At 37.3% G+C, this 12,415-nt stretch overlaps 1 protein-coding gene across 1 annotated transcript in view; it reads right to left on the bottom strand.

The window, feature by feature from the left end:
* Positions 1-4,736, bottom strand: part of fuss (SKI family transcriptional corepressor fussel) — a 49,200-nt gene extending 44,464 nt beyond the window's left edge. Inside the window, exon 1 of the mRNA XM_090162270.1 lies at positions 4,640-4,736. The gene's annotated coding sequence lies outside the window, so the exon portion shown is untranslated. The remainder of the gene's footprint in view (positions 1-4,639) is intronic.
* Between the last annotated feature and the right edge of the window lie 7,679 nt (positions 4,737-12,415).

Raw genomic sequence — 12,415 nt, 5'->3', positions numbered from 1 at the left:
CGCGCGCTGCTGAAGACGCAAAAATATGTTTTGCACGCGCGGCGCGTTCCAGTTATAAGAGCCTTAAGCCTAAATTGCGCGATTTCAAAAGTTAGGCTAGTTCACAAATCGCTCATACAAGACAAAAAAGGTACGTGTTAGTATATTGAACGTCTTGTTAATATTTTCATACGGAAATAAGGCCATATTTGGAAAAGCTTGGCCGTTCCCCTTTAGGCTACAATTTTATTTTAATTAAAACGTTTTTACATCTGATTTCGGTAATTTCTCACAATATTTCGGTGATTTCCAGTGATTTCCAGTGACTTTCTTAAGTGATGTTTACCTACGATTTATACACTTGATTACTTCAGTGACTACCCGCTCGGTCTTTTTATAAAAACTTTTACGTTTTTATTTTTCATTGTTCACTCAAAATAAAAGATTGATTTTCAAACCATTTTAAGGGTTTTTTGTCCCATATTTAACACCTTAACAGGTTTATAAAAGATTTTCTACACCTTAAATAAAACATTTTCTTTTACGGTGTTTATTTACACTGTTTGGGGTTCTGTTATCCTCCGTTTTGGTTACTTTATTACCCCGTTTGTGGTGTAGAACTACACCCTTCAGGGCTCTTAGCTACTCCCTTTAGGTTACAAAGCTACTCCTTTTAGGGTATTAAACAACTCTCTTCCGAGTGTTACACTACTTCCTTAAGGGTTCTACAATACTCCCTTTAAAGTGTTAAACTACTCCTATAAAGGTAGTAAACTACTGCTTTAAGGGTTCTACAATACTCCCTTAAAAGTGTTAAACTACTCCCTTTGGGGTACTAAACTACTGCTTTAAGGGTTCTACAATAATCCATTAAAAGTGTTAAAATACTCCTATAAAGGTAATAAACTACTGCTTTAAGGGATCTACAATACTCCCTTAAGGGTTCTACAATACTACCTTTAAAGTGTTAAACTACTATTATAAGGGCTCTACAATACTCCATTTAATGTGTTAAACTACTATTATAAGGGTACTAAACTACTACCGGAACCCACGCTAGCAACATATATTCAATTTCATAACATTTCACAACGGACTTTTGCAATTCGGGCCCAAAAACGCGAAGTCGGTATTTTTATACCTTTTTGTAATGGCCGTTTAACTTCATTAGTGGAGAGCGAGAGAGAGAGAGATGGGGGAGATGCGGGGGGACGGGAACTTTCGTCGAAATAACACATCAATTGACAATTACTAAGCAAATAAAGAGAAACGGGTATTCGTTTAAACAAGGACACAAACAAACGCCAGATAGCAAAAAAAAATATCAACGGCATATTGCAGGGATCCTAAAAGAGAAAACTTAATTACGCCGGTCTGCCAGCAACGCCAACGGCGAATGTCAAACGGCAACTTTGCTTCAATATTAAAGGGGGCTTGATCACGCGGGCTCCGGCCACGGGCAATCACGGAGGCCGAGCGCCGGCCAATCGCTTCTTCGACGCTCATTTCTCGCCACCATTATTTGTATTTGTCGTTTTCACGACGGAGCGTGACCATTCGTATTTGTCTTTTACCTTGGACGACGCGGGGGGGGGGGTAAAGGAACCCGCTTGGAAGGGGGGTGGTGACATCGCGCTATATGACAGAAAGCTGTCAAAAGACATTTGTTCCGAATTACCTTTACATAAACGCTAAATATCGACTGCCCAAAAAATAAGGGACGTAATTTAATATTCCCCGACGTGAGAGGACACCCTTTAAACGACTCGCGTCCAGTTTACGGGGATTAAGTACGGTTTAAGGTGGGAGGGTCGCGTTCCAAAGTTTAACTCGGAGTGTATGGAAATCGGCTCTGTTTATAAGTTTACTAGGCATAAATAATATTATTATTTTTATTTTCCACGTTGCTAATTAAGGAAAGTAAGGTGGGGTGACGATTACTAATTATTTTAATTTTATTACTTCACTTTTTGAAGTGTAGATTAAAATTGTATTGAAATTTAATTTAGTTTATAATTATAAATTTTGGTATTTCGTGGTTTAGAATAGAATTTGAACAAGCCAAATACTGCCTACAATTGAGCTTAGATTATTGAGTGGATTAACATACATATAATTATTAACTGAAACTATCATCGTATATAACTGAAATACATAATAATTTATTTTCACGTATTTCTGTTCTATACATATTACAATTGTTATCCCTAAGTTAATTACAATAATATAAAATGTTGATTTTTTTAGGTCAAGAGGTTGAACTAATAACCACGCCTAATTAAAAATAAATAAATTGGACGTTTATGCTATTACCAATTAATGGAAATTATTGTAAACGGCAAGTTATATAAAATATTCTAGATTACGTATTAATGGACTAATCTACTTATTCGCTAATTTTATCATCCTTTACAATGCAGTCCATAGGTGGTTCCTTTTAACTTAACATTACGTATTAAATAACCGCTTAAAAAAATCGTTCCCCTCTTGAATACTCCCAAATATGATAAAAACAATAATCAGCACCACCTTTGGCCAAAGTCATATAGCGATTTTTAATATAATTAATTTAGGTGGTCGGGTTATACCGCGTTGGAAGGTGGTGGCAAGCACTTCATGCCACGCGAGCCAACAGCTCCCTTACACTTACTATTACCGTTAACCTCAACAAGTTTTTATGGAACTACTTTTTATTTCTATACCGCTAGCTTGAAAAAGCCGGGTTTGGGTTGTACGCCGAAGTTTCTCTACGGATATTTTGGTATATATATATATATATATATATATATATATATATATATATATATATATATATATATATATATATATATATATATATATATATATATATATATATATATATAGAACCACCGACACGCATCGGAAAAAACTCTAATTTTTCGTATTTCAAACGCCTTTGAAAATCTAGCTTTAAAAGAGGAAGAGTGCTTATGGTTCGCCTATTATCTTCGTTATCGCGTGGTGGAGGTTCACGGCTATTTCCCACTGTACTCCTTAACTCTATGCCCGGTCTGTTACGTCCAACGATTTTAATAATAATAATAATAATAATCAGCTAGGCTAATACCCAGCGATAGGCCTAAGTGTTTCGTTATACACTTTTAACGCTGCCAAAGTGTTTCGTTATACACTTTTAACGCTACCGAAGTGTTTCCTTATACACTTTTAACGCTACCAAAGTGTTTCGTTATACACTTTTAACGCTGCCAAAGTGTTTCGTTATACACTTTTAACGCTACCGAAGTGTTTCCTTATACACTTTTAACGCTAGCAAAGTGTTTCGTTATACACTTTTAACGCTACCGAAGTGTTTCCTTATACACTTTTAACGCTAGCAAAGTGTTTCGTTATACACTTTTAAATACCCTTTCTGAGCGCGATTAGAAGTTTTAAAGTCTATGATTTCGTAAATAATTCGTTACATTTACTGGATTAATTAGACGAAAATTTTATTTCCGTTCTGTAAAAGTAATACAAACCCTATGCAACTTCCCAATATAGATTTCTGTTCATTAGTTTGCAAGTCCCACTTACAGGGCCAATATGTCGTCTACAAATTAAGTAACTTTTCATTTAGGTCCTCTAAATATTAGACGGGTTAAGTCCGCAAACGTATAAATGTTTAAGTAACATTGTGTGTTCCCTCGTATTTAGGACTACTACCTCAGGACTATAATTCAATGTCCATATAAGCTTAGTAAACCACCCAACGTCAAAGTAAATAACTTTTTATTTATCTTACGAGTTATTTCACCATTTTTTAAATACTAATTTCCAATACGGTTTTAACCTTTTGTTTAATTCTATCTTAATTTATAACTTTTTATCCCAAATATTTTGCGCGGAATCCCGGTGTGTCTTAATATACTGTAAACTAAATAAATAAATAAAAGCATGGTGAAACAGAAACAATAATAAATTAAGCTTATTGCCAATATGGTTTTAACTTTTAGTTTAATTATATCTTAATTTATAACTTCTTAACCCCCCTATTATTGCGCATAATTCCGGTGTGTCTTACCTATGGACTGCATTGCAAAGGATGATAAAATTAGAGAATAAGTAGATTAGTTCATATTGAAAAAGGATAAAAAAGCTATACACCCTAATAAAATTTGAAGAAATTAAAAAATTTACAAATAGCTCGTATACTAATAGGTCTTCGAGCAAACTAAAAGACGCGAATCTCGGACCAAATAGATCTTCGAGTGAGAGAGTCTGCCTGTTTTCCTTTACGTTTTCTTCCGGCTGCGCAAATTGCCTGGTGGTAGGCCAACCGCAGAACACGTTGGCCTACCACCAGGATATTTGCGCGGCGGGAAGAAAACTTAAAGGAAAACAGGCAGAAGAAAGCTCACTGGAAGATCTATTTGGTCCGAGTTTCGCGTCTTTATGTTTGCTCGAAGAACTATTAGTACAAGCAATTTGTAAGTTTTTAAATTTCTTCTAATTTGTTTAGGGTGTAGCATTTTTATCCCTATTCATTATGGACTAATCTACTTATTCGTGTATTTTATCATCCTTACTAAATTGTACTTATAAAATAAATTAAAATATCCATCCAAAAAAAAATAATAAATGAAGCTTATTTCAAATGGTTCTATAAAATCTATTTCCATAAAACACGAGCTGAACTTACTGCTGTGACATCGGGGGCGGGAGGAGGGCTCTCTTCGCTGTCCTCACTGGCGATCCTGGACAAGGTCGACGTCTTGGGCGAAGACCTACTGGGGCCGATCATCATCCGGACAGATTTCGGAATAAACTCGTTTCCAGCCACCGAAGTAAGACTAAGTCTCTTTTAATTCCGGCGAAATAGCAGACGACAGATACGTAACGTAGAGAGGGGGTGGCAGAGCCGCGGGAGTGACTGACTGAGTGTCCCGGTAACCGTCTGTCGTTTGAGAGAGAGAGAGAGAGCGGTACAACGAATGTCCAGGCTTTTCGAAGGGGACCCACAGGTTATTGTCACGGGCGCGTGTCGTTGCTCGGGGACCCTTCGGAACCTCTTCCCAAAACGTCCGCGCGCCGAGTATTTGGTAGTCCCCCGGGGGAGCGGAGCGATGCCAGCAACGGGGCAAAGTCCCCGCACGCTCCCACCGAGTCCCGTTAGTTTACTTTTCTCAGGGAATATTAATACGATCCTCGATTTTTGAGTCCAATGCCGTAAATTTGGGGGTTTTTTTATATCTTTTCGTTAACCGATATTATAAATATAATTATAAGTAGCCCAGCTCGGGACGACCGATTTCGCGTTTACGGCGCCGAAATTTGAAACGGACGACATTCGGGAGGAAGGTTTTTATAGTCTTTGGATAGCCGCGGCCGGCGCGTGAGGCCAGAGACAAAGAGCGCTGACAGGAGAGAAGCGGAGGAGAGCCGGAGAGAGGGGTGTCTCTCCTCGACAGGCCTCGCTTCCTGATTGGACGAAGGCCTACTAGGCGCGCGCAAAGGAAAAGTCAGAGTCGCGGGAGGCAACTACGGGACTTGACGGCGCTGGATGGAAATGATTAGCGACCGAGGCGCCCCCTCTGAGACAGACGAAGGCCAAGATGCCTTCTGCCTTCGTGATTCTCCCATTATGCTCCCCTTCTTCACCGCGAATCAGAAACGCGTCAGTTTAAACAACTTTACTAAGAGTGTTATAAAGGGTATTAGGAAATTGTTAATACTTACTTATTGTTCCCAAGAACAGAGTACAATCAGGGTATACCGATGTTATGTTTATTCGACTGTTTTCTAAATTCGTTAAAGATTACTCGGTATCTGGAATTATCGCGGATATATTTAAGAAAATAATATCTAATTGGCTTATAGTGCATGGTTATGACCAACTGTTCAAATTCTTAGATTTAAAAAAAAATAAATAAAAAGAAAAATAATAAATATTGTACAAGTTGTTAGGACTATTATGAAACTGTATTAATGTATAAATGTAATGTCTTATTTTGTTTGGAAAATGTATCGATTGCCGTTAAATAAATTCTATATCCCCTACCACGTTCAAGCTTATAGCTTATGTGGATCGGGGAAGATGTATTAGCTTATGTTACCACACTATTGTAATTATCATAAGGCGTCAATAAATTATATCAAATCAAATCTTTATACAGGGTGTTTCAAAAGGTTATGCGAAATTTTAAGGAATTGTAGGGGATGAGTTGAGAAGTATGCCTGTTTTTCCCCATTTTCCTACGATGAGTTAAAAGAGCGCCAGAGAGCTTCCAAGTGTGGCCTACTAGCACCTGGAAGTAGGCTGCAACAAGCGCCAACCCAAGCAGCAGGGAAATGCGAACATTAAGGGTTGCTGGGTTTGTGTGATAGGTGAAAAAGGACTTCGTAAACAAATCGAGGTAACCTGCAGCGTAAAATGTAAACTTAAAAGGATTTAAAGTCCCTGTTGCTTGGTTTTGCATTTGTTGCAGCCTACGTCCTGGGGCTAGTACGCCACACTTTGAAGCTCTCTGGCGCTCTTTTAACTCATCATAGGAAATTGGTGAAAAATCAGACATTCTTCTCAACTCACCCCCTACAACTCCTTCAAATTTTTGCATAAACTTTTGAAACACCTTGTATATTAATTATTTACCTCATATTATACATCTATAGTATCTTAAAGACCTAGGTTTTCTTCTGTCATTCACCCTCTAAATTTACTTTCCTTCCAAGCAAATACCCTGGGGGTAGGCCAACAGCAGAACACATTGGCCTACCATCAGGGTATTTGTTTGGAAGGAAAATAAATTTAAATGGTAACAGACAGAAGAAAACTTAGGCCTTTAAGGTTATATCAGAGAGTGTAAAGATTATGAGAGGCGTCTCTCTTTAAAAAAAGCGTACTAACTTTTTTTTTCCCAAAAATGTCCACTACTACCGTAAGAGCGATGGCGCCACCAGTGGCGCCGTTCTCACAGCGCGTGCGTTTCGATGTTAGGTTTAAAAGAGACGCAAAAACTTTCCAGATTTTTAATGCTAGTTTTACAAGGTTTTTAAATAATTTAGTGTGTCTGGGGTATATTGTTCCGTTTTAAATTGTGAAATATCGAAAACAAGAAATCCTTGTTTATCTTTTTATAAGTTTCCATAGGAAAAAGACTGGTAAATTCGCATTTTCATTAGATAGGCTTATTGGCATATTAACTTATTATAAATTTTAGTTCTATTTTGTGACTGAAAAATGTAAATGATGGGCTTACAAATAAAACTACGGAATATTTACACGTTAACCATAGAATTTGCGCGAATCATTTCATTGATGCCAGTTTCATGAATATTAGAACTAAAAATAGGCTCACACCATCCGCTGTGCCAACAATTTTCAGTCTTAATGACTCTACACCATTGGAAATTTCAGAAAATGGTAATTTCAATTCAAGCCTTGCTACTCCTCTGGGAAGATCTAAAGGATAATTTTGGTTTTAAGTTTTTATTAACGGACAGGATTAGCCAAGATTTTGTAGATAATTTTCTTGGATCTATAAGACAGAAAGGAGGCAACCGTGATCATCCCAATCCACAACAATTTCGAGGTGCATACAGGGCTGCCTCTGTGAATAATCTCTTGAAACCACCGGATTCTAATTTTGAAAATCTTGTAGTCTCGCAAAGCCAGGGGCAATGTTCCGATGAAGACTTAGAATTTTGTAATTTTATTGGAAGTCCAAACCTGCTAAAACAAAATGTTCTTAGTTACATTTCAGGATATCTAATTCACCGCTGCTACTCAAACCTTCAATGCTCTTCTTGCATAAGTCAACTCAAAAATGACAATCCAATTGTTGACCCAACAAATCTGCTCTTTTACTTTAAAGCTTTCAAAACAGCAAAGAATTCTTCTATCAGCTGCTCAGCAGCCTCATCGTACCAACTGGTAGTTTCTTCAAATTTGTAACGGAGACAAATGAAGTATTTGACACCAGTTTTAAGCTTTTATCGCACATGACAAATATTAAAGGACGTTTGGAGAGATTAATCATTCAAAGAATTGACAATAAATATTTTAAAGCTTATGAAGATTCTCCATGTGCAACTGCATACCAAAACATGATATCTTTTTTCATAGAATTCTGCATACATAGTTCCCTTAAAAAACAAGATCTCAACCATGAATACATGAAAACCCAAAAAAGATTAGATAGGAAACTGTTAAAAATACAACATTAATCTCATTTTACCAACTTCAATGTTTCCTTGTATTTTTTAATTTATACCACTCTGTTCTCGTTAAGCCTCGGCCATTTCATAAAATTTCCAATGAATTTCCTTGGTTAATCAAACAAATAATTCTTTTAGTATCAAAATATTATAATTAGTCCGCTTTCTTGTACTTACGTTTCTTTATTTTTCATGGGAATTGAATTTTATTAATTTTAAATTAGCATAATTCAACTATGTTTAACAGCCATGACTGATGAAAAACTTTCCGGATGTTTACAAAATTTAAAAATTTTCCAGTAGCGACATCGTGTGTCGGATAGTAACGTAACCTCTCCTATGGGCGCGCGCTCTCAAAATCTTGTACGAAATTTTAACGTTACGAGAATAGGAAGAGACGCCTCTCATAATCTTTACACTCTCTGGTTATATAGTGGAAAGGTAGATAACAAAATTACCGTATTGATTACGCCAGCTATAGGTGTAAATATTTTTTCACGTCACTAGCCATAGCTTTTGAAGATAGAGAACACGCGCAAAAGTCGACCAAGAACGCGCGTGCCAATAAAGTACTAAAAAGCTAAAAGCTCGTGACGCGGAATTTTTTTAATGTTTTATTTTATGAAATCTGAAATATTATAGATTCTACTTTGAAATATAGTGTATAGAAGAAGGAGACTACCCGAGGTGGCAGGGCCGGATTTAAAGGTGTGGAGGCCCTGGGGCAACATAGGAGTGGAGGCCCCCTAATTATCTTTCAACCAAGTTAAAAAATTTAAGTGTTTAAATAATTTATAGCAGAACCAATCAAATTATAATTTTAACAAATTACAAATGGAACCTTGCGCACTTTTTTCGACGAAAAATCATTAATGATTTCGGTGAAATCCAGCTCTCGGAGTATATCACTTTCAATGCTAAGTAGAGATAACTTTGATAAGCGGTTTTGTTTCGTCGTAGTTCGTAGCCTATTTTTTATAAGTTTCATTTTGGAAATTGAACGCTCTCCAGTTGGAGAGAAACAAAGCCAAAATCGGTTGACGGTCTCTTGATTTTGGTTGCGGCGTGTGAACATATTCTTTGAACATTTCCGATTACGAACAAAGTTAAAAGGATTTTGTAGAACTGAATTCTGCAAAGATACGTCATCACAATTTTGAAGTTCTGTGGAACCTTTATGCGCCCAATATTTAATAATTTCTTCTGTAATACCCTCAGGCCAAAGACCAATGTCATTTTTGAATTTTGACACCACAAAATTCTGCTTGCTCTTGATTCTGATTGTAAGTTTTGAAAGATTCTGTGGTGTCGCCTGAGGCATCAGCTGGAATATCATTATCTAAAATACTATCCACCAAATCTGCATCTATTGTTGAATCACCTATTGCATTTGCAGGATCTTGCGGAACGTCTTGTTTGGTTGACGTAATAAAGTAATTGGTCAATTTGTGTGTTTTAGCTCATAATCATAATAATCATAATAATCAGCTAATACCCAAGGCTAAAGTTCCTTCGGTTTTCTTTACACGTTCCTCTTCTGGGAACCACTTGCAAATACTCGAGGAGTTTTGTGACGATCACCCATGATTCCACTAGCACTATAAAAAAAGGTTAAGAAAACATGCAACTGAAAATGGAAACCCCTTGACTAATGAGGAATTTTCAATTCTCAAAATTGGTAATTTGGTAAGTCCCTCCTTTAAAACAAAATAAAAACTATCTGAGAACCTTCTCAGATAGTTTTTATTTTGTTTTAATTTTAAAAACGATATCTCAAAGGTTGCATTCGTACTGTCAATGTTCAGAATAAAACGTAAGCGGCACAAACTTCTGGAAAGTTAACGGCCAAATGTGAAGTAATATACATTAAGGATTTCACTACTATAAATGTTTTAAAATTATATTTTCCCATCATAGCTTACGTAGAACGGTAGAAACGTATAATCAGTAAGATTTAAAACGGATTCTTTATAACGGTATATTAGTATTACCTAAACCAAATGTTTTGTCGTCTTGTGTGGTCGTGCACCCTACTACATCATAAAAAATAAAGAACGTTTGAGGGAAACGATAAAGTTTCAGTTTCACTTTCGATAATAAAGCGTCAATTCAGGAATATTTATCAATTATCAGTTTTAATTATTATCAATGTCATTTAAAATCAATTAAGTAATAAAAAATACAAAAAATAACTTACAACGGAGTCAGACGAACTTCTATCTAAGGTTTTTAGTACGTTAATAGACGCCGGACTCATGAAAGTAAAATTTGTATTTGGAATCTTGGATTATACTAATACAGATGCATTTATATTTATGATTTATTATTTATGTATGTTCTTCTTTAATCATGGGGAAATGTTTGTTGACAGAATTTGTTTTAAATATAATTGTGTATATCATTCGGTATATGTTAGAAAATTGAATAAACACTGCCTAGAAAATTTATCTAGAAGTCTCTTTTGTGGGGGCCCCTTTCTTGTGGAGGCCCCGGGCTTTTGCCCCGGTTGCCCCGCCTTAAATCCGGCCCTGCGAGGTGGTTATCTCCAATTTGGTTCAAACTCGCGTGGTAAGTAGACCTTCATGTAACTGTAAAATTCCTAAAAGGGTGGACAAGAATGGGCTTTCATTTTGCCATGGCAATCAAAAATGTTTTTCACAACTTAAAAACTGATTTTCTCTCCCTAACAATATTTTTCAAAAAAATAAAAAAAGGTTCATCAAATAGATACAAAATTCAGATCATGGCTAAATCTGGTACATTTGGACCAATATACGTCATTTTTGGTAAATATGAGTAAATATACATACATTTGGTAAATACAAATAATCAGTTTTTAAATTGTGAAAAACATTTTTGGTTGCCATGGCAAAACGAAAGTCCATTCTTTTCCACCCTTTTAGGGATTTTCAAGTTACATGAAGGTATACTTACCACCCGAGTTTGAACCAAATCGGAGATAAACACCTCGGGTAGTCTCCTTGTCAGTGTCACCTTAAAGGTAGTCGCGTGTTACCAGATAACCAAATTTATTATTCATATAAATTCATTGGAGACAAGCAATGACGCAAATATAAAATGATAAATTATTATATTATTATATCTGGTCTGATTCGGTTCGTTTAAGGGATAATTTATCTCAACCCGTTTCGGAAATTTAAATTATAAATTTGAACGGAGTTGTACTCGCGCAAACAAGGTATTTTAAAGGTATTTAGGAAAACCTACGTTAAATTAAAGCGAATTACGATATTTAGATTCGACGGTATAGTCGTCATTTTCCGGTGATAAACTTCAGAATAACCCGGGGGAATGTATTGTTGGACGCAGACATGTCGTAACTACCAGAAAATCGACGGAAGTTGACTCAATTAACCAATAATGGTTAGGTAATTAGTTTAACGGGAAGAAATGGGGACTGTTACGCAAACTGTCAACAACGGAGGAAGAGGGATTTGGGACCACGCGAGAGAGAGAGAGAGAGAGAGAGAGAGAGAGAGTCGGGGACAAACAAGAGTAACTCGGATGTTTTGGGCGCGTGTATCTAACGTAAACGAACCCAAGAGGCTTTCGTTGCGACGGGGAAGAAATAGGCTCGTTGATTGGTCACTACAAATAGCTGGCCTCCTGGTCAAGCGAGAGGAGAGCGACCCTTCCGGCGCTGACACGGCGTTTATCGATCACTCAAGTTCTTGACCGGTACGCTGACCGAGGAGGGGGGAGGGTGGGAAGCAACGGCGAGGTCCGAGTTGATGCGATTAGCTCTTTAAAAGAGTCACCCAAGAATTACGTTACGAGCTAGCGTTCTCTAGAATAAACCCTCCGAAAGTGTTTCGGTACATAAGCTCGCCACCCAAGGACTATAGATTCTGACCCCAAATACAGAGAATATCCCGCGTTCTCGCTACAGATAAAGGAAGCCGCGTTCGCATGGAATCGACTTAAGACCAGCTGCTGTTGAGATATTCGAAGTTGAATGGAAAATCGGATGCTTATACATGGGTTTCACGGGTCTGGTCCCGTTTCGCCGTTTTTCATTTCGCCGCCAAGTTGTCCCGTTTCGCCGTTTTTCATTTCGCCGCCAAGTTGTCCCGTTTCGCCGCTTTTCATTTCGCCGCCAAGTGGTCCCGTTTCGCCGTTTTTCATTAAGCCGCCAAGTGGTCCCGTTTCACCGTTTTTCATTTCGCCGCCAAATGGTCCCGTTTCGCCGTTTTTCATTAAGCCGCCAAGTAGTCCCGTTTCGCCGCTTTTTATTTCGCCG

The sequence above is a fragment of the Leiobunum rupestre genome, chromosome 11 (assembly GCF_980474605.1).
Source record: "Leiobunum rupestre chromosome 11, qqLeiRupe1.1.hap1, whole genome shotgun sequence".
NCBI classification, from domain to species: domain Eukaryota; kingdom Metazoa; phylum Arthropoda; class Arachnida; order Opiliones; family Sclerosomatidae; genus Leiobunum; species Leiobunum rupestre.
Note: the sequence above shows the minus strand (reverse complement) of the source record. Positions and strands in the feature narration are given on the sequence as shown.